This window comes from Corvus kubaryi, unplaced genomic scaffold, assembly GCF_017639235.1.
Source record: "Corvus kubaryi isolate FWS band 111438036 unplaced genomic scaffold, C.kubaryi_AGA036_p1.0 37354, whole genome shotgun sequence".
Taxonomy (NCBI): Eukaryota; Metazoa; Chordata; class Aves; order Passeriformes; family Corvidae; genus Corvus; species Corvus kubaryi.
This window is the reverse complement of record NW_024581116.1, coordinates 16407371-16434551: the sequence shown is the minus strand read 5'-3', so window position 1 is coordinate 16434551 and position 27181 is coordinate 16407371. Positions and strand designations below refer to the sequence as shown.

General features: G+C 38.8%; 1 long non-coding RNA gene across 1 annotated transcript; it reads right to left on the bottom strand.

The window, feature by feature from the left end:
• Positions 1–633: 633 nt before the first annotated feature.
• LOC121667019 lies at positions 634–26162 on the bottom strand. Its single transcript, XR_006016885.1, has 3 exons — positions 23958–26162; positions 5984–6109; positions 634–1176 (listed from the first exon to the last, which is right to left on the bottom strand). It is a non-coding gene; the product is annotated as an uncharacterized LOC121667019 (long non-coding RNA).
• Positions 26163–27181: the final 1019 nt, after the last annotated feature.

Genomic DNA, 27181 nt, shown 5'->3' with positions numbered 1-27181 from the left:
CATCACTTCTGGAACTATGCTTGCTAACCCATGACAAGGTAAAGCCATGCAGAAATAGTGCTGCAAACTTTGACCTTACTTAAGAGTTGCTTTAAGTACTCTGCAAATAAGGACCTATAAACTAAAACATGTAAGACCATTTGACATGTGGAAAGGCACATTGAAAGACTCTCACTAGCCCACACCTCAGAAAGCCAACGAAATAAAACTACAAGGAAGAAAAGATGGGATGTGAGTTGAAGAAGGAGAAGGTTGGTGCACCAGGGAAATCAGATCAGTTCTGTAGTAAAGTTTATTTTTACAAACTCCCATTAAGAACTCAGTTATCTACATTAAAGAGAGATATTTAGTGGCTTGCTAACTTGGCGGCTTGCCACCAAATGACCAAGACTAGTCACTACTGGAGTTATTGGAACCTTCTTTCAACCAAGAAACTTACTGTTTGCTTTCAGTTTCTTCTAAACAAAATAAACAAAATATTATCAAGCACAAATTGCCAAAAAAAAAAAGGAAAATTTTCACATGAATAGGGTGCTGAACTAAGGAAGAGAAATTGCAGGCAACAGAACTCTCAGCCACATAGCCAGAAAACAGAAGGATCTAAAGTACGAAAAACATCAAGAGACATTTTCATTTATCACAGTGTCCATGATTTTTTAATTGTCTGGGACAGTGTTGTGAGCATAACAGCATAAGAGGAATGCAAAGGAAATGGATCACAAGCTTCACAACGAGTTCAGATGTAGCCGGAGTAAACTTGTACTTCCAATCTTAATTTTTTCACATGTGTAAATCTGTCTTGGGTTGTACATGGCAGAGGTTGTGTGGGACTCAAAGGGAAAGCCCCTAGTATCTCCCTGCAATTCCATCTGAGGTGACCCAGCATACAACAGCACAACAGTTTTTTTAGCACTTACTATATTGGTTACTACCTGGGAAATATTCCCACTCTTACTGCTGTTGCTTCAGTAACAGCCACAGTCACAAAGACAGTGGCAGTCATTTATTGGTTTTTGACTTCAACTCTGCTGCTTCTTTCTCCCATAGATTCATCTCCAGTAGGTCCTCAGCATCCTGCTCAGCACAACTTCCAGGTCATCAGGTCGTGTTGGGTCTGTTTCTTTTTTCTTCCTCCTTCTGCTATGGGATTCACCAGCAGTGACCCCAGACCTTCATCTGAAAGAGAGAGCAACCTCAAAGTTTGTGGATGAAGGTTCATGGAACACTAAAGAAAGACTGCACACTCTTGGTGGATGGTCAGTTGCCAGATCTGCCCATTGCTGTGGTTTTCAGAATTTATACCAACCACTGTTTCTTTTGTCCTGAACTAAACTGAAGCCCCTTTAGCATCCACATATATTTGTGTGCTCTCACTAAATGTATGGATTAGCGTAACACTTGGCTTTGATTTGAGAGTGCACAGAGATAAAACAAGAATATCAGGATAAGAAAATAGGACACTGAAGTTGAAGTGACAGTGAATGAAACAATAACTGTAGACTTGAGTGCATGCACTGAAAGGACACTTAGTTCTAGTTTTCATTATTACAAGACAGCAAGACCACAAGAGCAGTGACCAATAGAAAGTCAGTGGGGAGGAAAGAAATCTCCTTGGAGTAGCGGATTAATTTGTACTGCAAGAACCATGCCAAGGTCACGATTCAATAGATAAGGGGTTGCTAATAAAGAGCATGCTGGCCTTTTTGGAGGTGTCTTGTAGCCCATAGCAGAATGAATGCACAGTGACAAATTTTGCCCACATCCCTGTTTGTGAATTAGGAATCATGGCCTCCTGTACAAGATGGTCTAAAGGACAACTCAAAACATTTTGATATTAAATACTCTGTGGGAGTAAATCACATCAATTACTTTAATCAAAAAGTCTTTTCTTTCCCCCTGTCCTCCTCATCACTCTTTTTTTTTCTTCCCTCCTCTGCCTTATTTGCTGCTTATCTCCTTCTGGATTTTCTGCTTGAAAACTCAGGCTTCCAACCCAGCTTTCTAAATTAGATGGCATAGATAAGATACTTCAAGATGTGCTTATGTGTGCCTAGCACTCAGACCAATTTTGTCTTTCCTTCAGAGGTGGAAATACTCATTCACATCCTCTACCTCTGAATATGACCATGACTGACTTAACAGTGTTCTGGTCAGCAATCACCAACCTCAAACAGATTTTTTTCTTTTTAAATTTCTGGGCTGAGACAGATTCTGCTGGTCAGATATGAGACAGAGCATCTGAAATGAGGATTTAAATGGTAACCATACACAAACACATACGCATGCAGTCTCTGGTGCAGGAGGAAGGAAAAAGGTGAGAAATTCTCAGATATAAAATAGAATTGGGGAAACAAAATGAGTTTCACTCACACGTTCACTGCAAAGTAGATAGGCTAGAACTGTTCTTAAAGCACAGCACAGACTTTATCCTGTAGCTGTGTCTGAGCAAATGTGTCAATTTTCTGTGGACAGGCAGGCAAGGTTTTAAGGGGATGTGAATAACAGGGTGGGATTCTGGGTAAACCTCAGAGAAGTATGTGGATTTCACCTACTATGAAGGCATATCCATAGGCACCACTGATATTTCTCCCCTCCTGTACTTTGGTATGGCTCCGTTTCTTTTCAAACACAATTAAATCTAACCACGTACCTACTAGTGGACCAGGACTGTGGAAGTTTCACTGAAATTAGTCAAGACTCCAGTAATTCCACTAGTCTTAGTGGATCTTTCTGCAGCAGCAGGTGTTTGCTAGCAAGAGAAGGGATTTCATAATCTGAACTCTACTTGCTGAAAATCAATCTGCTGCCAGGATTATTAGAATCCCTGCACTGGGGATACAGCACATCGGACCCTAGAAAACCTACTTCAGTTACAGAAACTACAAATATACAAGTTCACAGGATTTATGTGAACCAACACAGGGGTTCCTTTGGCCGCTTTCCCACCAGACCATTGCATTAGATAGCGGCACAAAACTTTCAAACTTGTGTATCTACAATTTGGGGGCATATTTCCCAATTTCTCTTCACAATCTATTCACATATCTCTAACTGTCTCCTTGTACTACCCAGAAATCCCAAAAGAAAATATAGACAAATCACATGTGATTCTGCTCCACATCCAGAGGAATCCACCACATCTGTGAATCCTGCAGTTTTACTGAAGTATTAAATATCTGGTAGGAATGCACGTTCAAGCAACACTGGCTTGTTTTCATTCTCTACTTACAAATGCAGTTTGCCATGGCCAGCCGATTTTCTGAGGCTCGCTGCTAGAGATATTCTAGGTTGGGAATCTTTGACATACACCCTTGTTTTACTGTGCACCATATAATATGCTACTAAATCAGTTCCTTCCCCTAGCCACTCCAGTCCCTTGGGCTTTAACCCCACTCATTGACAGCCACCTTGCTCATGCTCCTCTGGAGAGACTTCACTTAACAGATTGCTTCTTGATTTTATCAGAATAAGTATAAATATGGGCTATCTCAACCCAGCAGCCTAGCTCTTCCTTAAAGTACTGAATTATTTCTGTTGCCCGCTGTATCAGCAGACTGAGATAGCAGCCCTGAGAAAATAAGTCCATCTTGGTATGACTCATTTCCACGAACTCTTGGTTCCTTTTATTTTGAATTAAATTAAAATACAGTGATTGATACTGGCATACTGGAAAAAATCAATATTTGACCCAAATACCTTTAACAGTAACATGTTCAAGTGTTACAGTGGTTTCCTCTGGAGAGCATAGATTAGATTTTATATTCATTCAGTCCAGAAATGACAATATTAATGGAATAGAAATGTTAAGAGTTGAACCCACAAATTACAGGTAGATCAGAAAAAAAGTGTGTCTTTGTTTTGTGTCAGACATTAGGGTCTGAGAGTACGTAACCACAAACCAACAAGCATGGAGTTCAGTACAACTAACAAGCACTAATTGGTTTTCCAAGTCAACCAGGAGAAGATACAGAAGTACTTCTTGGGCTAAACAAGTAAATTATCATAGAGAGAACCCTCTCTAACTGCCACATCATGTTGACAACACAAAAGGAAATCACATCACAAGACAGGGAGGATGGAAGTACAGAGGACCACCAGTGTGAAAAAGAGACAGAAACAAATCCATCCTTCAATAAAGCTCTACAAAATTTCTCCACCCCCTTTGCCTTCGTCTTCACGCTGTGTTGTTCTGTCTTTGTTAGTAGTTGTCTTCTTTCTGGTGTCCTTCTTATTTCTTCTCTCCTTCCCCTTTTTTCTTTTTTTTGTCACTGCCAAAGCACATAGCCTAACAAATTCCACGTGTGTGAATATGGAGTTTGAAATATACATTATGCTTCTATTTTTCTGTATGTTCAGAAAAGGGGTTTGAGTTTGGAACTTGGTGTTTTGAGTGTTGAGCCCAAATGGAAAGTGCTCACATAGCATGTGATATATCCTCTTCAAGGAGACCTGGAACACCTGCTGTGAGTGTAGCTCAGCATTCACATGTGTGCTGCTATTCTGAATGAAAGAGAGCACAGAAGACCCACATGCATGTTTGAAACCTTATGGTAGCAAAAAAAGTGTAAAAATCTCTAAAGTTCTAATGCAATAATATTGCAAGTACAACTTGCATGATTTCTGAGCAATGACAACTTTTTGGATATTCCTATATTGCTCTTATATTTGCAACGACAGACAATATAATTGCCTCTTTAGGAATTTCTCAGCAAAAACATATTAATAGCACCAGTCTGGCTCAAAAGTACAAGGTCATTCAAATTCTTTCCAGATATCCTTCACCAAGGGCAACCACCACTACTAGAAGCAACCCCTTAGGTTGCTAAAACACTTCATCCCTTATGGTATGTCAGAGCCACAGACATTTGAGGAGGAAAAAAAGCCCAAAAAGACAGCCTTATTATATTTACTTGCACGAAAATCACAAGTCTTTCCTTTATGCTTCTGACAGAAATGTTTCGATTCAATTAAAGGAATTGCATTTAGTATCTGCATATTTATCAGCTGCTGTCTGTTGTCCTAGCATATAAAGGCAGAAGACAGAATATGTTTTTACATCCATATCAAATAACATGAGAGAGCTGGAACACATGCTATGAGTGTAGCTTAGCACAAAAATGAGTTAAGCTAGGCACAGATCTCTTTGAACACCCTAAATGAACACTTGACAAAATGGAAAAGGTACAGTGTTTTCACTGACAAGAAAGGGGTTTTACAAAAAAAAAGATTCAATTTTATAACCTACATTATTAGAGTTAACAAAGGGAAAGACAAGATATTGGAATTCCTCTCAGTTTGTGGACTTGTTTATTTAGGGATTTGTATTGAAAGTATTAAATTCAACAAGACGGGTATGATCTTTTTAGTCTACTGTATTTTATATCTCAAAAATATGAGCACATGAAATAAAGATATGATCAAGCCTGATACATAATCTCTTAGGCAGAGCTTGTGTGGGATGACACCCAGGTTTTCTTTTCAATACCAAGGACAGAGCAGTTAAAGAAAGACGAGGGCAGCCTAAAATAGTCAAGTTAGAAGTTAGAAGCATTCTAAAGTTCTACTATTAACAGCTATCAGTGAAGCCCACTGAAAATCATCTCCTGTCAGCGCCAGACATGGCAAGAGTCTGTTACTGCCATCTGCATGCTGTTTCCTGACTGTGACACTGCTCATATTGCCTGTTTTGGATAAAACAATTCCACACAAACTGTGCTTTTTTACAGACTTTTGAAGAACCCCACATGATATTACATTGTTTTATTACAAAGAATTATAAAGAATTTCATATTATGAAAAATTTAGCACTTTTCTTCCCACCAATAGGCACCTCTTCTATCAATTCAGAGGGCTGCGGGGGTGACTCAGATTCCTACTCACATCATTCACAGCAGAACACAAAATCTGTGTAATGAGTGGGAAAATGGGGTTCAAAGAAAGCAAAAGAATTTTGCATGCATTACCTTGAAGAGCTAAGTTTTACCTTTACTTCTGCTACGGAGTTTTTGTGTTACACTGTCAGTGTACAATTACAGAGGCCGCTTAAATCAGACTTCTCCTAGATCATTTCATGCTCTTCATTTTATGGCCTCCACATGGTCCATGAAATCTGTTTTAGAAATAAGTTAAGTACTTAGGGTTGCTCCCAATAGCCCAGGGAATCTTTGCTACCAGAACACACAAACTATGAAAACAAACAATGAAATTATACTATGAATGCAAATTATGAAAAAACACATCCTATCTTGTTTTAAGCAAGCTTGGGAACTGACAATAATCCTTCTTTACTTTAGTTCTCCCATCAGTTAAACAGGAAAGTGACATCCTTTAACCCAGGAACACACTGAAATTATGTTAATGAGCAGATAAGAAGCACTAGGACACTAGGCAAGACTACCATAGCAAGTATTTTTACCCTGATATGGTCAGTATTTCTACATTCAGAATTAGGTTTGAATCTTAGGGACAAAAGGGAGGGTCATGCCTCAAACAAAGAAGACTAAAGTAAATGTCAAATTAATACTCTTTTTGTGGGTACCAACCATTCAGAGCGGTGAATTAGGCAGTGACTGTGACATAAATTATATGAGATCTTGTAATTAAAGACACTTTTGCTTTACATACAGTGCAAGGGGTTGTATTAAGATTACAAAGACTTCTAGCATTTTCCATTATTTATGGTTTTGATTTTGCATCCTTGAAATTCTCCAAATGAAATCTTCCAAAATGCAAAAAGCTTGTTTTATTCCACCTTTATAATTTATTTCTGAATCCAAGAGAATCAACTTTCTTCCACTGATGGGGATTCCAACCCTTCACAGGAAGTCTTTATGCTCTTCTATCTCAAAGTTAGTTGAGAATACTTTGATATTCTTTATCACATGCTCATCACGTTTTGGTCATGGAACTGAAACACCTTTGAGTCAACAGGTATAAATAAATTCCATCATAACATGAATAATGCCAACCAAATTGGGCTTTTTTAGTCTATTAAACAAGTAACATATACTAATGACAATGGAGGTACACCAGTGTAATTTTGTGGAAAGTGACACCTATAGTCTATATTTCCAAAAGCAATCCAGTGCTTCTCATTGAAATAATTTTGCAGGGATTTTACACCTGAATAACTTGGAAAAATCGATGGTTTTAAATTTTTGATTTTATTTTGCACTTGATCTTTGAATGAGTAACTCAGACTGTTAGTAAGACCATGTTTGAGAGGTAACATAATATTTTCTGGATCTGTGAGATCAACACGTGGTCAAATACCTTTTCATATCGGTCACCAATTTCCTTTCTGTTTAACATAAAATTTCTGGAAGGCCAGAGGGGAGAGAAAAGCCAATTGTCTTGAAAGTAAATGCAAAATACTTTTAGAGGACAGAGGGAATTAATTGCCTACACCATGTGGCGTTCAGGTTACCTCCGGAAGGACAATATTTCATAGATTGACAAGAAATAAAAATAATATCTGTTGTAAAATTATCTACCCATTACTCTTACTGGTTCTTTGCCAGGCTAACCCTTTCAACAAAAGTGGTCTAATACATTCAGAAATATTTCAAAATTCAAGTTTCTTCTGCACCTCTCTGCTATCTGTTAATGTTTGGTTATTTTAGCCTTGGCTCACATCAGTAGTTGAGGGTCTTCCATCTATTCACAGTGTCCCAAGAGAAAAAAATATTTCCATTTTATAGACCAGACGACAAAATATATTGAGAAGACTAGAAGGGCAAAGGAGTTAGGTGCCCTATCACTCTTGGAAAGTCATAGGCCAAAGTTTGGCATTAGGCTCCTAAACATGCATGGAAAGAGCCTGGGATGCAACATTGGGATTTGTTGGGCCTATGTCCTAGTCAGGAGTCACTTCAAGCTAGCTGATGCTGCAGAGTTTTGGTAGGCCCAAATGGAGGAATGTTATTCTTTCTCTCTCTGACTGCATGTCACGGTTCCTTTACCTCCTCCTGGAGTAAAATCAGCCTTTACTCAAAATTCACTTGGAGGACAGTTGTACAGCAGCTCCTGCCTCCCTTAATCCAGTGTCAGTGGCTATAGCACTCTGCTCACTGTGAGAACACGGTTTCAGTTCCTTTCTCTAATTGCAAGGAACTTGAAATTCCCAGGTGAATCATTTTGCTACGAGGTTGCATACTGTGGTGATATATGATGTTTTTAGCACTGTCTGTTGAAACTGCAACATTTTGCCAAAATACAGAAGGAAATTATAAGCACGAGCATGGCTGGTTAGGTGCCATGGTGGTTCGGTGGTTGGGAGGAAAAGCTATGAACTATTTTCTGATCCTCTGAATATTTAATACATAAGACTTAAACATTCATTGAATTCAGATAATATTTACTTAAGCCATTAGTCAATATTTTCCTCATTAAGAATGGCAGGATTTGACCCATTCCACAGTCAATCCAGTGGCACCAGGTAAATAACATAGTTTTTAACTCACATTTTTCATACAGAAGATTTCCTTAAGCAAATGGAATTAAATTTACAAATGCAGTACACATAATATTTGGATGTAATATTAGCTCCATCAGGAAGAAAAAATCCTGAAAGTTAACAAAAATTGATTGATGCTCCCTGACTGGAAGTGTCTGTAATTTTTTGCATGATAGCAATATGGAATGTGTTAACTCCATGAACACCAGTCTCCTTTAAAACTGCTGTTGCTATTCTAACCACATTATCAGCCTCACACATGTTTACCTCAGGGATATTTAGCTAGCCATAATTGACTTTTGCACAAAAAGAAAGCTGCAGGCAAGGTTTAATCCTTTTGGGCTTGCCTTCTCAGTAAAATAAACAAGTATCTAGGAGAATTGTAACTAGATCAAGTATAGAATCAGAGCATGAGGTGAATCTGTTCAGTCTTTTTCAATTTTATAATTCTTTAAATTTTCACAATTAAGATATCTGGAAAATAACAACATCTTTGCATTTAAGATGTTACAAATAAACAGAGAATTCAGCAACTCCACTTCCAATAACAGCATTTCTCTAATGGTTATTTAACCATGTCAGATTCCTTCATGGAGGTGGAGTTTAAAAAAGCCTGTTGTACTAATATCACACTAAACTTCAGCTGATAAGGTTAATGCCAGGCAGCAGTGATTGCACATAAACTTTAGGTGAGATTAATCTTGCTTAATATGGTAGGTGGTGTCATGGTATAACCCCAGCTGTTGGCTCAGACCCACACAGCCTCTCACTCCCCTCCCAGGAGGATGGGGGAGAGACTCAGAAGGGTAAAAGTGAGAAAAAGCATGAGTTGAGATAAAGAGAGTTCAGTAGGTAAAGAAAAGCTGTGCATATAAGCAAAGAAAAGCAAGAAATTAATTCGTAACTTCCCATGGGCTGGCAGGTGTTCAGCCTGGAAAGCAGGGCCCAATCACACATAACACTGACTTGGGAAGACAAATTCCATCACTCTGAGTGTCCTCCCCTTTCTTCTCTTTCCCCCAGCTCTATATGCTGAACATGACACTTGTATGGTGTGGGATATTTCTTGGGTCAGCTGGGGTCGTCTGTCTTATCTGGGTCCACTCCCAACCCCTTGTGCACCCCCAGCCCCCTCTCTGGTGGGCTGGGGTGAGAAGCAGAAAAGCTCCAGAGTCTGTGTACGTGTTGCTCATCAGTAACAAAATCATCCCTGAATTATCAACACTGTTTTAGTCACAAACCCAAAACACAGGCATGTGCTACTATGAAGCTACTATGAAGAAAACTTAACTCTGCCCCAGTCAAAACCATCACAGGTGACTAAGACTGGTGTTCAGTAGGTCCTTTAACCTGGTGCTACCAGGGAAAGAAAGCAGGCCTGCACTGCTTTTACTTACATGCCTTATTCCCAGTCCTGCACATATTTGTCTCTTGTGCTGATACCACATTTGTACAAATATATGGTAAATTGTTCAGGGAGCTGATCTGGCTGAAAACCAGCCATTTTCACACAAGCTTAGTTTTAGCTCAGATCCACTCACCACATGGTGCATCTGACACTTTGTGATGAGCACATGAGGAGGGGGGAAGACTCCAATACTGTTTCTTCTGACAGCAGGGCAAGCTTAAACTGATAATTCATCTTTGTCTTCAAATAGATGGAAGGAAGCATATTCTAGAGTTGCATCTTTTCTTTGCTGACAACAAAAGAAGCTCAGAAAACTAGCTTGAGCTTAAATTTCTAATTGCAGACAGCTGAAGTGAGAGAGATCTCATCCATGAACAAAGCAGTCCATACTATGGTAAAAATTCAAAACAAAATATTGTTTTAGGTTCTAACTCTGTACGTCAGGTCAACCATCTCAAGTGTAGGTAAAGGCAATCAGTGCTAGGCTATGCAATAGATGAGAAGGTAGGTCACTCGGGATAAAATTGTTGCTTCAGAAAATAAGCAGCAAACTTCTTGTTGATGTAGAGCACATAAGAATTTTATCCTACAGTCCTATGTTTTAATCTGTTTTTATCCATTGCTTAGCTCTTAACAAATAAATTAATATATATCTCCCTTCTCTATCTGTAAAATGGTCATTGATAGGACTGTATTTGTAAAATGCTTTCTAACAATATGTATGAAGGAGTTATTTAAGTGTTAAGTACATTTTTATCTACTGACAAGTCATCTGCTCTACTAGCAGAACAATTACAGAAAATGTTCTATATATTTATATGCAGACAAATCTAGATTTAAGTGAAAAGATTGAAGGGGGGGAAATGAGTGATTTCCCAAATTTATTCTTTCATATATGAAATTCTGTATAAAAGTTTTTGTAAACTGTTCTCTGACCTATATCACAATTTATATTCCCCACAGGAAAAAGAAAAAAACCCAGCTGCTTAACTTTTAACTTCCATCACTAGTCAAGTAACTGTGGTCCAACTCAATGTGTATGTGAATGTGTATGTGGAAATAAGAAGCAGGTTTTAACCAGAGAATGGAACTCTGCACTCAGAGTGATAGAAAGAGGTTTGATTTTCTAAATATAGCAATATGGGGTGTTTCTAGCAGATACAATAACTTTAAGCATGTGTGTGTGTGTAGGGGAGGTGTTGTAATGAGTCAGGCATGATATTATTGTTTTAATCAAAAATCAGCAATCATGGTATGAAAGCCTATAAATATATTATACATATCTATAGATAGATATAGATACCTATCTATAGATATAACTATACATAGATATAGATAGATAGATAGATAGATAGATAGATATATTTATAGCCTATAGATACTTCAGCCTTTTCCTATTTTCTTGGTTTTCCCTGAAAATCTATGAAAAGATCATTGAGAAAAAGATCTTTGAACTGGGTGCCTGAAAGTATTACTGTAGGTTTGCAGAATGTAGTACAGCTTTGCTTTATTGTTAGTACATTACACTTACAGTGCTAGAGCAACCAAGTAGAATTGGGAGAGGGGGAAAAATGCCAGTCTCATGAAAAGTCCCTGACAGAACTCTGCCTTCCTTCAAGGAATTCAAACATAACTCAAAAGATGACAGGAAAGGGTAACAAACATTTGAATACTTAAGGCTGGAGATGACTAAAACTAAGAGGGAAGCAATAAGGGCAATAACAACTGCACTGTGGTTCAGAAATAGAAACCTTTTCTCAAGGATGTAGTGAAGTATGAGAAATCCAGAAAGTCAAGTTGTAGCAAAAGAAGTCAAAACCCAGTATCATATGAGTATAGAAATCTGTAAGAATGTCAGCTTTAATAAAATGTACACCTTCAATACATAGTTGCAGCTGAAAGTGCAAAAAAGTACAAAGCTGAGTCTGGTTACATGTTAGAAGAAAATCCAAGTTATTCTTACTGATTGTATTCTGTAGTGATGACAATCACAATAATAATATTTGATGAATAAAAATAGGACTATTCTCATGAAATGTATATCCACACACATCTTAATTTCTTTTATCAAAGTAAATAGAGGATCATAAAATGGTTAAGGTTGGAAGGGACCTCTGGGGGTCATGCGGTTCATGAAGGATCACCTAGAGCTGTTTGCCCTTGACCATGTTTAGACAGCTTTTGAGTACCTCTTAGGCTGGAACAGGGAATTTAATACCACAACTCCAGAACTGTCTCTACAGATACTTTTGATTGTCATTCCATAGAAGGATGTGAAAGACTTCCAAAATTTCCTCAAAATCCTCTTATAAACCTTAGAAAAATCTGGGGTTTATTAAACCACTATGTTAGATGGTGTTGGGACAGGTTCTTTCATTAAGGGTGCAGCAACCCCTCCTGCAGACTGTGAGTCTGAGAATAGAATGCTGTAGGACATATTTAGGAAATGTGAATATATCTCAGTTTAAACTCCTGTATAAAAATTAGACTAGGTGTATCGAAACTAGAGAGATTGAAAGCACAGGTTGCACCTGCATTGAAAGAAATCCATCATAGAAAATATAAAGAGCTAAATATACTGCATTAAAGATAAAGATTGATTATTATTCCTCATCAATTTTTAATACATCAAGATTTTTCTCATATACTTATGTAGTTGCAGACAACTGGAAATAATTTTTGCTCAAACCATTACTTTTGCTCAAACCATTAGATTACTCCTATTTTGGAGTATTATATGCCATCACCAGCCTAAAATCCTAAAAAGGTTGTCACCTCTTTAATATTTTTAAAGCCTCGCAGAGTACTTGCAAAGCTGAAATTTTATTTTCATGTACATGAAAAGATAACAACCTTTTCACTGTATTTTAAATCACACATGAAGTTGAATTACATTTTAAGAATTGTCACTTATGCATTGGTTGCATGATTTGTCATTCACTGGGCTCCTCTTATTAAGGAATGAAAAGGCAGGAAGCAGCAATTTAACTAAGTAACATGTTATGCCATGGTCTCCGGCAGGTTTAGGGGAAGTTTGTTTGATTTACTCTGGGCAGTGCGCGGGAGAAACGAGAAAATTCGCAGGATGTTCAATAACAAACTTTTACTTGCAAACTTTAGAATATTAAAGTACAATATGGTACTCTGCAAATTTTAAAATGTAGCCATTTTGGTTAGAGATGCAACAATATAAAAGTGTAAAAACAACTCTTACGAAAATGTATAATGAAAAAGAAAGAGAAAGGATAAGACTAGAAATGTATACAGTCTCCACTCTTGGATCCACAAATAAGACTTGACTTGCAATTTTTTGTTGTTGGTCGAAGTGATAGTCACAGTCTTGATCTGTTGGGGTGGTGGAAACCCATGAAATACAAAGCCTGGGGGGTTAGTATTATGCTCAGGCTCAGTGGGATTGCCCAGGTACCTCTCCTAGGGTGAGGAGTTTTACGCTGGATGATGTAATACTGTGGTTCGTGGGACACTCTGGCAGTCTTCAACACCTTCTAAGACATGACAGCTGCCTCTTACGTGTCAGCGTAGCTTGGTTGTGTCAGTTATGGCCCATCAGAAGGCATGAACTCCTTCAGGCTTATGTCCTGGTACTTGCCCTGAGGGGAATTTTCACAGCTAAGCCACTTTGTAAGGATATTAACATGATGAAAAGCACGATCATACCCCACAGAAGCTGCCCCTTTGTTTGAGAACAATTCTACAGTGAGTAGGTCAGCAAATTAGGGCCATTTTCAATGTAAATTTCTGAACAACATCAGAAACGCATGCAAGTTGTAGCACACATTGGTGAGATGTAACAGAGCTGGGTACATATTCTACTCATCCTCCAGTGGAGTAATACAGAACAGAACAGAACAGAATCTAGAACATCATCTGGAGCAATCTACAAGCAATCTTCTTCAATACTCTACTAAAGTCAGTCTGCTGCAATGCCTGTCAGTCTATTAATAGCACTGAGACTGAGGACAGCACGGCAGCCAGTTGTTTCATTTCTTAAGGAAATATACTTTTTAATGAACAAATATATGAGAAAGTTACACTTTCTTCCCTCTCCAAACCTTCCCACGTCAGTTATAACATTTATATTTTGATCTCACGGAGCCTGTTTTCCAGTAGGTTGTAAAACGTCCATTGGGAACTATTCAATGTATGAATAAATAATTCTCTGTATGCTATAATGTGTCTGTTAATGGCACCACAAATATATTGATCTCAACCATCTACATATCAACATGGTTGTCTATATCAACACGTGTAAAAAACTGCAGTGGACAACAGCTGGCAAACCACTCAGGACAGCAAGGAGAAACTTGCAATGAAAGATTGCACTGGAATTTGTATAATTACAAGTTTCACAAAGAGATAAATCTCCTGTCTCTGCTTCTCTTTTAAATTTCTGCCATATAGCATGATCAAGAGGTTATGCATCTGAATCCCAGTTTTCCTGTATGCTAGCCAGAGGTTATCCATTTGTTTGTGGAGCGGCTTCTGGCTTTCCCATCCTCGTGTCCTTTATTCTACTTCCAGCTGCCCTGAATAGTGATCAATAAGTTACCAGTCTGTGCTGCAATCAGTTTCCTAACTCATTTCTGCTCCCACAAAAAAATATCTTTTTCTTATTCTTTTTAAATTTTTTATTACTCAGATCAATACAATCAGAGTTCTGCATCTGTCTCGCCTGCACTCAGCAGAGCCAGCCAGTGTGGGGACCAGCCAGTTTCTCAGTAATGTTCATGTTAAGAGAGCAATTTTTTTCCCCCACACCAAGTTCCTCCTAATGACTTCCTCTGAGATGCCAGGGGTGGCCTTGCTTCCCTTCCCCACAACTCGTTGTCTCTGTCCTGCCATGTCTGCTTTATAAAATGACGCCTTCCAATTTTAGGCCCATTTCTTTCCCCACAAGCAGTGAATGCTCTGTTAATCTTTAGGAATGGACCTCCCAAGAAGGCTGTAACTTCTATTTTAAGGAAGATTACAGTCTGGGTGAATGAATTTTATGACCGCAGTTAGTACTATTTCTAATCTGCCTTTGTTATCTAAGGTTTGGTAGAAGGTCACAGAAGTTTAAATTCTGGACTACCTTGCCAGAAATCATCTGCCTAAACAGCTTTAAACTTCTGATCCTTTTACAGATCTGACCCTGCATTACTCTGCATGTGTTGTGGGTTTACAGAAGACCTCATATCCATAGCTGAATTTTCTATTAATATTTCAAATACTAGTCAGACTTGATATAGTTCCTTCATCTTCATGTGATTAGAAAAGCTACATTTTTCATAATTCCCATACAAGAGTCTGCCTAACACGACAACAATTGAGAAACATAATTCCAGAAATTCAAACCAAAAAGTACAATGCTTTTATTAGAGAAATTTCAAAATTATAAAACCAACTAAAAAGAATCCATGGTGCTACTACTCAAAATATTCTGGAACAAAATCCCCTTCTCCTATTCCTCTCTTCCAAAGAATCCTAATATTAAGCTTGCAAAAAACCCTCAAATTCTTCAAGTGTTAAAGGCATGTCCCAACAAACAGTAAATAAATCATCACCGATAAAATAGATTTCATTTGTGTTAAATGAATGTCAAGATTACTTCCACTGAAATGAAAGCCAGATTCAGAAATTAGATCAGGAATAGAGCATTGTTTTCCCTGGAAAAAATGTGCATTTTCAGTCTACACTAAGGAAAGGAGGAAGTAAAGTGAAAATATCTACAAATTAAAAGGAAACTTATTTAAAACAGTGATCTTAGATTTGTAGAATCACCACAGTTTCTTAAAATTGGAGTCCCAGCATCAGTTTATTCAATGAATTATGATTTCTTTGTTTTATAGTACATTTAAAATCACTTAATCTAACAAATTCATAAAAAGACAATTTTTTAAAAGTTAATATGCCAATAACATATCAAATATATTCTGTAAGTTTTTCTTTGCTATATTCCCAGATTAAATATAAGTCTATAAAAAGTAAATAGCTCATTTAATGTTCAACTTTTCTTGTTTAAACTTGATGAGATTTGAATTATATTGTAAGGAAACTCATTGGAAACCCTGTAATTTCCTAAAAAAAATCAGTTCAATTCAATGTCTAATAAAAAGCAGAGTACTATTTCAAATTTAGGAGATAAAACGTACTGGGCATCTGAATCTAATCCAGGATTTACATGATTAAAATGGATACCCCAAAAAAACAAGCAAAATTTATGTATATAACTTTAGGTACCAAAGTTTGAAAAATTACCTAAAAATCTATGTAAAAGTATGAAAAAATCTTCAATCAGTATGCATAAACTGTGTCTGCCTCACTTACTGACTGTGATAAAATAAAGGCACCAGGTCGGGAGAATATTTTTGCCCTGAGGTGCTCAGTACCAAACTGAAAGCCCAGGGGATAGTTTGAGGACCAGGAAGACAATTTTTTTCCATGTCAAGTGCAATTATACTGTACAGGTCTTCTCATGTATGTTGATCTAAGATTATGATTTTCAAATGAAAAGGGACAGTTACCTCCAGAGTAGGACAAGATCATTGTTTATTGCGTGTCATGGGAAGCACAGGTAAACACAATTCAAAACATTACTCTTCCAAAATCAACTAGAATCAATCTTCGAAATGATGTCACAGAAAAAAAAATTCTCATGAACAACTAGACAAAATTTCCCTGAGATTTATTTAATGAAAAGCAGCAACTATACCTTGCTTCGCAAAAGTGTATGTCACAATGCAGGTGAAACCCACATCTAATTACTCACCAGAAAATGGCCTCTCTGACATGAAACAGGGAAAATTGTTTCATAAATCAATTTTGCACTAACCTTCTAAACAAATACACACCACATGTTTGAGATGCAATTACTTTGCCTTGTACATCACAGAATAAGGTGACTTGCTATTCAATGGAAGGAGAGGTGAGAGTTGCTCTCTGTTCCCTGCACTGTACATAACAATCTATTATTAGAGAAATTATAAACATTCACAACAAATACATGGTCCTCGACTCTCATGCACAGGCTCGTCTTAAACCTCTCCATGCAGCATTTCTTCACACCAGGGCCAGTGACAAGCTCAGCACCATCCCACAGCAGCAACTGCTGTCTGTGCTGGCTTATCTGCCTCCCACTGAGCATACCACATAAATAATTTAGACCCAGCCCTTTCTGTGTGTATATGGTTAATGGGCACTTGCATCTGCTTTCCAGAAGCTTCTGGAGTAAGAAGTACTTAAGACGGAAGTCCGAATTTTTTACTATTTTAATATTATTTTTATTACATTATCTTCTTCAAACGAGAAAATAGTTGTAAGGACAAAATAGTGCACGCTTCTAAAGAAAGAATGATGCAAACACTACTACTTATACGGTCTTAATACTGCTGCACTATTTGTCCCACTTCCTAAAACTGAGTTAGGGAGTTTACAATGAGGTACATAACTGAAAATGTCTTGCCTGGATTTCAGGGAGCAGCATGAAAAGACAGACAGAGATGGGAGGTGGTAAGTCAAGCTGGTTTTGGTTGGGAGAGAGTTAATTTTCTTCATAGTAGCCATTAAGAGTCTGTGTTTTCTATTTGTGACCAAAACAGTGTTGATAATAGAGATTTTTTATATATTGCTGAGCAGCGCTCACAGAGAGTCAGGACCTTTCTGCTCCTCACCCGACCACACCAGCAAGGGTGCTGGGGGTGCACAAGGAGTTGGGAGGGAACCTAGTCTGGACAGCTGACCCCAACTGACCCAAGGAGTATTGCACACCATACAGAGTCATGCTCAGCATATAAAGGTGGGGGAAGTAGGAGGAAAGTGAGTAGAATATTTGGATTGATGGTGTTTGTCTACTCAAGTCTCCGTTATGCACGATGGAAACCTGCTTTCCCTGGGTGGTTGAACACCTGCCCATAGGAAATGGTGAATTACTTCCCTTGTTTTGCTTTGGTTGTGAATGTCTTTTGCTTTACCTATTGAACTGTCTTTAGCTCAACCCATGAGTTTTCTCACTTTTGCCTTTATGATTCTCTCCCTCCATCCGATCAGACAAGTGACTGAGCGGCTGTGTGGGCCTGGGGCTAAATCCTGACACGAGCTAAGGGTTTATAGCAATCCCACCCTTCAGATTCAAAGGGGTCTGAAATGCCTACTTCTACACATACAGTTTAGACATATTTGTTTTCTGTGCGTGTGCTCTAGTCATCAGAATTGCTTTTGCCCCTTTACTGTACTTGTTTCTTTACATCATATGGAAATCTGCTTGGCTTGCTCACCCCACATGACAGGGATGGTTTGGCTGAGGTTATTGTAAACCTGATTTTCCCTCACAGTACCAAGAGTACACAAGAGCAAATCCTTGAGCCAGCGGTGAACCCAAGCGCAGCAAGTCCAAAGCTGCCTTGGGAAGAGGCTGCTTTTTACCAACATCTTGTAGTCAATAGAAGTTAAATAAGCTGAAAGGAAGTGTTTTCTTGATGAGACAGCTATAAATCAATAAATAAGGGATTAAAGGGATATTCAAAATGAAGGTGTCAACATGGGAACACACAGACAAGTCGGTGTGAATGAAGGGAGATGGTGGGCTTACCAGAGATGATGCTATTTGCATAATACATCAGTTTATACTTTCACAAGGATAAACACAAAGATGAAAATTTATTTGCTTAAATCCAAGCTCATTAAATAGTAAATATCAAATTACTAATAGTTATCTTAGGTAATCTTTGTGGAGGAAGGATTAAATTTACAAAACTGCTTGGCTTTGCCCTGACAAATCTGACACCAACACACTAACCATTTCTTCACTTCATTACTAATTTTGGTTTTAAGTCCTGATGCTATGGTTTCTTTACTTCAGTGTTGGGGTAAATTCACCACTGATTTAAAATATACAATTCTGCATATGACTATATTATTTACAAGTTATAATATTAATACTTTAATGCTGGTGATAAATTAATAAATACCATTGCTGGCATGAAATACATGAATTACAAGGGTTGAAATATACAGATTGCAGTCACTTCATCATCTGGTATCAAAGCAAAAAGCATTGTGCCTTTCTTCATCACATAATCCTATTCCACTTTTGTCCTTATATATAATATGTCTGCTTTTGTGGCACGTGGTATGCATTCAATTAAGTAATAGCACTCCAGATGTGGTAAGTGCCCTGCTCTGGCTTTACATTGCAGCACAATGTGTCATGTATTGGCAAACTAGACAATGATCTGATTTACAATGTGTATTACTCTAAATGTGAAAACTGCTCATAAATTGCATTTTTCGTATCTATCACTTAGTCTTCTACTGCTCATACCTGACTTAAAAAACTGTAGGAATTACCCAGTGAAAAGAACTTGAAAGTTCACAGCATCCTGCAGGAGATGAGGCATTGTAATGCACATCCTCAATTCTCCGCAGGATTCAGCAGACTGCAAATCTGTCAGAGCAGAGTCTGTGGGGAAACTGTACTTTTCAGCCATCTCTGTTGTATATAATCCACATTATATGATGCAATAAGATACAAAATTGTCAGAATAGTCCAGAGTTGTTCTCTCTTTGCTTAAAATTATATGTGCAAAGACAAGAAGACTGAAGTACAGTTTGTATGTTTTGGAGCTGAAATCATATTGTCAACATGATGCATCATAAATTTTAAACCATCAGCTGTCATGGCTGATCTTGTACAGGTGCTGAACAGTAAGCATTTGTGCTAAAATAACACCACATAATATATCAGTTCTGATAAGTGTTACTCCATGCTTTTATCTAGACATAGTAAACAGAAAAAAAGAAATAAGCATACAGCATTGTGAACGCTCAGAAGTAGATACAACTTTAAATAAATGCTTGAAAATAAAACCTTAGATCCTGGACAGATGGTATTGTCCTACAACATTTCTTCAGAAAGTACACCAGCACATCAACATCTCCAGATTTTGGGAAATGTGCATTGTGACAGAATCATCAGTCCAGCTTAATTCAGATTTCTCTCCTTTCCCAACTTCTGCCCACAATTCCTGTCTTAAGGGCTTTTTAGGTAGGATCACTCTCACCCTATCTGGAAAACTCTCAACCAGTAAAGCCCACAGAACCATAAGAGCTACCCTTTGGTACCATGAGAAGAAATGAGCAGCATAGGGTGGGGTGGATAGGAACTGCTTGGTCCACCCTTGCTGCAGCCAGAATGGCTGTATCTGGCCATGTCTTTACTTAAGATGTAAAATAGTTGTGCCAGGTGGGGTGGAGTTGCTAGGCTGGTACCAAGTAAAGCTTTGAGAGAACAAGAGTTTCAATTAAAACAACCAGCAAACCCATTACTCCATGTTGTGTGTAAATAGCGCCAACTGCCCAGTAAAATGCTGTGAGGAAATGCCCTGGTTCACTCTTCATCTGTATGGGATGTCTGACCCAGCCAAGGCACGTGACTCCTCAGAGTACTTGGTAGCTTAACCAGCACTGTTCTGGTTTGATGCTCCTTCCAGAAGTGCAGGCAACACCACGGTGCAATCCCCAGAAGCTCCCCTCATCCCTGTGCTCCCAGCTGGCCCACAGAGCAGAGACACCCAGCAGGAAACATTTCCAGCTACTGTCAGAAAAAGAACTTAAACTTGAAATAATGGGAACCAGATGACTAAACAGATCATTAGAGGTGACCAGTTTGTTGACAGGTGATACAGCAGGGGGAGATATGTTTAAAACACACACAAACTGTGACAGTGGATTGGTTTTAGTGGAGTTAACATATGTTGCATGTCAAATAATGAGACAGGAAACAATGAAGACTATACTGAAGATTTAATTAAAATAAGAATATGCTCTTTGAAAATGTATTCTTATATAATGGCAACCATGCTCCAGTTCAGAAGCTTTCAACTTCTTTTTAACATGACTGAATAACAGACCTTCTCTTCTTTGTATTTATAACTTGAAAAAAGGAAAACTTTTAACTTGGACAATTTCACTTTTTTGGTCATTATTTGAGGGTTAGAGGAGCAGAGGCCAAAAGGTGACAACTTCCTTTACAAGGTTATTACTTGCAGCTCATGCAGAGAGGTAGTTCCAGAAATGTAAACTTCAGGGCCACATCTCACACCTGTCTCTAGGACAGCTGCTGCTGCTCCCTCCCACAGAAATTTGCCTTCCCATTAGTACAGTAAATGATTTATACTACAACAGTAATACAAAATTACAACCCAAGAAAAACTAGCACCAAAAGAAAATCTCTACTTCTAACTCTTTTTAAATGTCTAACAGTGAAGTCAGTGCTTGTCAAAATTGCTGTAATCACAGTCCTTTTATACACAGGTCAGGCAGCCTGCAGGACTGGAGAATACAGGAGCTTCCACACTCACTGTAACCAGGTGTAATGAATGACCGCAAGAGTGGTTGTTTATCAGGCTGATCAGGACAAGTGTTTATATTTGCTGCACTGAGAACCTTTGCATTGTTGTAGATTAAAGAACTACAAACTTTTTCATCATTTAAGAACTAACTTCTGATTTAAAGAAAAGCACTGATTATTTGGCTGTTCTTATAATGGGACCAAGGTTTAGTCTTAACTGACTGGTGTCCATAACAGGAAAATTGAAGGATGGTGACCAAGGCCAAGTGGGTGATTTCTTACTTTCATTTAGTCCCTAGAAATGTGTTGGTGCTATCACAAGAGTGAAGAACGCAGATTAGTATTTGTAGATCCCCTTCAATCCCATTGCAGATGAAGCTGTGTCAGCTGTACAGGTTGCTGACTCCAGCCCCATCTGCTATCCCCACTGCTGCAGCCCACCAGCTCCTCCAGCCTGCTAGCAGAAGGGTTTGTGTGGCCATGTCTCCACCATCCCTTGCAGAACCAGCCAGGTTAGCCAATACTGATTGTTTCAAATCTCAGGGTTATTTGGCTCATTTTAACTGAGATGGGTTTGGATGCAATTACAGCAGCAAGTCATCAGCAGTGACGTGGCAGAAGCAGCCCTCATGTCAGCAAAGGGAGGGTTACAGGGAGCTGGGGCTGCCTGGAGGCATCACCTCCTCAACTGGCCCCAGAGCACCTGGAAAGGGTGCACAGACACCAGGTGAGTCTCACTGGGGGAGCCCACTTCAAACTAATTACTTCACAGGCAATCAAACAATCATCAGCTGATAACCACTTTTGGATATCATGGATCTGACTGATTCACACAAGAGACCAGAGCTGAAAATCTCTGTAGTCAATAATCAAAGCTCTGAGCCAGCTAATTCCCTTCTGTTAACACTGCCTACGCATGCACAAACACATGCACATGTTTTCTCTCTCTTTTCCCTTTGTCTGCCACCTTGAGCTGTAGCTGCAGATCCGAGGCAGGGCAGGGTGAGCACTCTATATTCTCTGCAATTACCCTGACATGCAGTTAGACCCACCTCCAGGTATTAGGGCCTGGAACATCACTGATAGCACCAAAACAAAAAGGTCGATGCTATATTTTTACAACCCAGGCAAGACAAAAGCGCCTCTACAGTAAAAAAAATCTTTACAGTATATAGCATCAATGAGCATAAGATATATTGGTAGGCTTATTCTTTTAAGATGCAACCACAGGGGCTCTTGTGTATGTTTGCAAAGCAGACTGCTTAGCATAAAAAGATTCTGCTCTGTTTGTGCAAGAAGAAATGGGCCATTCTTTACTTTCCTATGGCATTACAATTTCCAACCCTCATTGTCTATCACTTTCTGGGTGGTAAATTACTGTTTCTTTAGCAAAGGTTCAGATCCACAGGCCTTAGCAACTCCCTTTTAAACTTTCAACGGTGTATTTAGAATAAATCTTATAACAAAGTTACATAGTGTAGTACCACACAAGTAACAATGGCATTACTTCCACATGGTCAAAAGTTTTTAGGGAAAGATTTTTTATTAGAAGGATCCAAAATTCAGTCACAAAAGTGAGACGCAGCTAACAGTTCTCATAAGAAAAGAGGGGGCCTGGGGGATGACAACTGAAGTCTCAGTTTTGGACAGAATAGGTAACAAGTACAGAGCTTCAGCAGCTAGGAAAAATGCAGGCACCTCCCCAAAGAATTCAACAAGGTAATTTTGGTAAGCTCCCCAGTGAAATTAAATTGAAATATCTACATATGAGGAATCCAGGTTCAACACCTCAATAGTGGCAAAATCTTGTGTTGATTTTTTCCAGCTTCAGCTGAAGTTAATCAGAAAGCACTCAAACTTACATCCCAAGTCTCTTGTCCTGCAGAAATGAACTGGAATGCCAGAAAAGCCAGGAAAGCAGGACAGTGTCTTTTCAGTCATACTAACAAGGCTAGCCCTACACTGGTTTAAACCCAAAGAAAATCAGCTTGTATGATGGTTGGAGTTGTCTGTGGTAGAAAGGAACACAACGATCCATGAGGTCACTCTCAACATCATCTTATCTGTGCTAGCCTAAATTTACTTACTTTGAGTCTCTGACTCATATAAGCATGTTGCTATAGCTTTTTCAGGATGAAGGGCAACAGGTTTGATTCTGCTTAATTAAAAGTAACCAGCAGATTTACATAGACTTGTACAGGAATAAGATAGCCCTAAGTTACTAAATCGAACAGGCATTACAATACTTGCAAAAGAGAAGGAAAAAAAGTTAATTTTTTAAGGAAACAGCTAAAATAGCTATAAAAATAGACAAAAATTTACCAGTAGGCTTTGTTAAATAGAAAGCCTTTCTTTGTTTAAGTATGGATGCATCAATTTCCAGCAACTTTTCCAAAAGCATTTAAGTGACTTGGGAACTTAAGATCATTACATGTTTTTGGAAAACTTCATATTCTAAATCATATTGCATAAAAATCTGTGAAAGTTTCAAGGGATGGACAGACAGATGTCCAAATTGGTTTCTTTTTTGTATTCCTTGCTTGTAGCTTCTCCCTCTGTTAGCTGCCTTTTTTAATCTCACTTTTTTGGGAAATTAAAAAAAAAAAAAAAAAAAGAAAGGAAAAAAGCAGTACTCAGACACGCAGCCTGGTTCAAAGCTCTGGTGGGTAGCAGGGAAATACTTTAGAGATCAGGTGAAATGAATTCAAGATGAGTGAAAATGGTCTTTGGTTCTGCTCTACTACCTTTTACTGAAGATTCACTGCAGAGACGTGAATCATCTCCATCCATGCTGTGCTTTGCTTCTTGCAGGCATTTTTCACAGGTCCCTCCTGCTTCTTTTGTCTCCCAGTGTCAGACACGGTGATTTACCATTGGTCACTGTGGCATTAAGGGCTTACTACCAGTTAGAACAAGTGTGGAGGAAAAGGAACCTGCTGCAAAATAAATAAATAACATGATGGCAGACACCTTGTAATAAGGAATAACAATTAGGTAATGAAGACAGGGAAAAATGGGGAAGCACAGATTCTGTTCACTTGGCTTACAGCAAAAAACAATATTTTTTACTTTAGATCAACTAAAATCTCTGCTTAAAGTAAACTGAGAATACAATTAGATTCAGGCAACTGGGCTCTTTGTCTTTTTAGAAAGAAATCTCCTTCCCAGCCAGAATGAACAATAGAAATGTAGAAATAGGGTAAAAAAAAATACTTTTAATGAACACATTAATAATCAAACAGATGTAATTGTACAAGACACTAATGGAAACCATTGTTCACAGAAGAAGACAAATATCAACATGATAGAATGCTGGTTTTATAAGGTATATGAAACTTCAGCTCTCTTCTCCAAGTTATCCCCTCAAAAAATAAATAAAGATCATGTATTAAATATAACAGTGATTCTATTTAGAAAATCTAAATCGCTGGTTTTTAGAGCATTCAAAAAACCTAGGAGCAGTACCTGCAGTCTTAAATTTTATGTCTTCCTTCAAGGACTGTAAATAGTTCTGGTGTTTATGATAAAAGAGATAGCAGGAAAAAAAAAGAAGAATATATAGGAGAAATATGCATATTTTACCTGAAAAGGAGTTTTGTCTTCTTCATTTATGTATAATAGTCCAGAGATCCTATATATGTTATTAAAATTTAATGCTAATAGTATGCTAAGAAAAGCACGTACTGCTGTTGCTACATACGCTACAGTACAGAAGAGAACAAAATCACATTTTAAAATCTCCCCATTTTTTCCCCAACACTTTTTATTAATGTTTAAACTCTTAGATGTGTCTCTGAGGTCTTTTAAACTCTCAAAAAAGTCTTTAGCCAAACCCAGACTACACAAGGGCTGGAGCACTGAGTAAATTTTAAAAAAATTCAAAAACTAAACTGAACTAAATAAAGAAAATGATTTCTGAGACTTTTTAAAGTTCTGTTGGACAATAAAACTAAAACTACAGATGATACCAGGTTCTGTTCCAACAAATACCATATTAATGGACTTTGTGATAGTGTTTAAAACATTTTCTGATTTTTCAGAGAAGCATATAAGAACCAAGGGCCAGTGCTCCTTTATCATTAGTAAGAGGGCTGTTATTTTTGGGGCAACTCATTGTGCCTGGGATAGTTTTGGAGTGTATTTCCCAAAAGATATTCCCCAAACTGTTATTCCAAGTGAAGAAATGTTGGATGTATGAAAGCAGCATTGTTTCCTTAGAGCTTTTATCACTTATGGTTTGGACCCAAGGATTTAGTTTATTCTATCCCTAAATTAGGGCATGTCATGGGTTGACACTGGCCAGCTGCCAGGCACCCATGAAAGCTGCTCACTCACTCCCCTCTGCAGCTAGACAGAGGAGAGAAAATTTAATGAAGGGTTCATAAGTTGAGATAAGGATCAAGAGAGATCACTTATCAAATACCATCACAGGCAAAACAGGCTCAATTTAGAGATATAAAATGAATTTATTACTAACAAAATCAAAGCAGGATAATGAGAAGTAAAATAAGCCCTTAAAAACACCTTCTCCCCATCCCTCCTTCCTTCCAGCTCTACCTCCTACCCCAGTGGTGCTAGGAGACAGGGAATGGGATTATGGTCAGTTCATCACCTGTGGCTTCTCCCAATGGTCCAGGAGAGGAGTCCTTCCCCTGCTGCACCGTGGAGTTCCTCCCATGGGAGATAGTTCTCAGTGAACTTCTCCAATGTGAGTCCATCCCATGAGCAACACCACCCCCCAAATGCTGCAGCATGGGTCACTCTTCCATGGGGTGCAGTCCTCCAAGGACAGGCTGCTCCAGCATGGGAACAGGGCCCCTCTCTCCACAGGTCTCCCACGGGGTCACAGCCTCTTTCCAGGAATCCACCTGCTCTGGAGTGGGCACCTCCCCCACGGGCTGCGGGTGGATCTCTGCATCCCCTGTGGATCCATGGTCTGCAGGGGCACAGCTGCCTCACCATGGGCTGCACCACATCCTGCAGAGGAATTTCAGCTCCAGTGCCTGGAGCACCTCCTGCCCCTCCTTCTGCACTGACCTTGGTGTCTGCAGAGTTGTTCTGCTCATGTGTTCTCACTCCACTCTTCTCTGGCTGCAAATACTGCTGTGCAACAACCTTTGTTTTGATTTGTTCTCAACTATGTTATCACAGAGGCATTACCATCATTTCTGAGTGACCCAGCCTTGGCCAGCAGCGGGTCTATCTTTGGAGCTACCAGGGACTGGCTCTGCCAGATGTCGTGGAAGCTTCCAGAAGTTTCTCTCAGAAGCCACCTCTGTGGCCTCCTCCACACTACTAAAAACAGGCCATGCAAATCCAATACAGGAGGAAAAAAACCCCCCACTTTTCGTTATATAATTCCAAAGGATCTCTGAGAAGGGACGTTGCACTGAAAGCCAGTAACTTTTCTTGTTGTTAGACCAATCCTTGGCACAGTCTAGGCATAGGCATGATCAGTCAGCCAGAAATTTTTGAGGCAGCCTCTCTGTTTCAGAGCATGAGACACTTCTTCTTTTTCTTTTTAATCATCATGGACACAAGCTGCTACATGCAGATGCTCTTATGACCAAAGAGCAGTCCTGGGAACTTCCCTTCTAGTAGTACAACCATGGCCAGAGGCTCCCACACACCACAGCCAAGCCTTTCCTTTGAGACATCCCTCCTGGGAAGAGATTGTGCTGTTCCTCCCAATAACTGCTCACTTCTTTTTTTCCTGTGGACTACAGGAAGTACTGCTGAAGGCTGCCACTTCAGGTTCTGCTGTGGAGACAGATCTGAGCCTATTGTTCAGCCATGGAATATATTGCTCTTATTTTAGATAATTTTCAAATTATTTCCTAACAGCAGGAAAAGCAGAGGATGGAGACTGCAACACATGGCATGTGTATATCCACTTTCGATCCCCAGGACCCCCTTTGCAAATGAGATTTTGTACTTTATAGAGTTTTGTTTTCCCAGTAGTAAACTA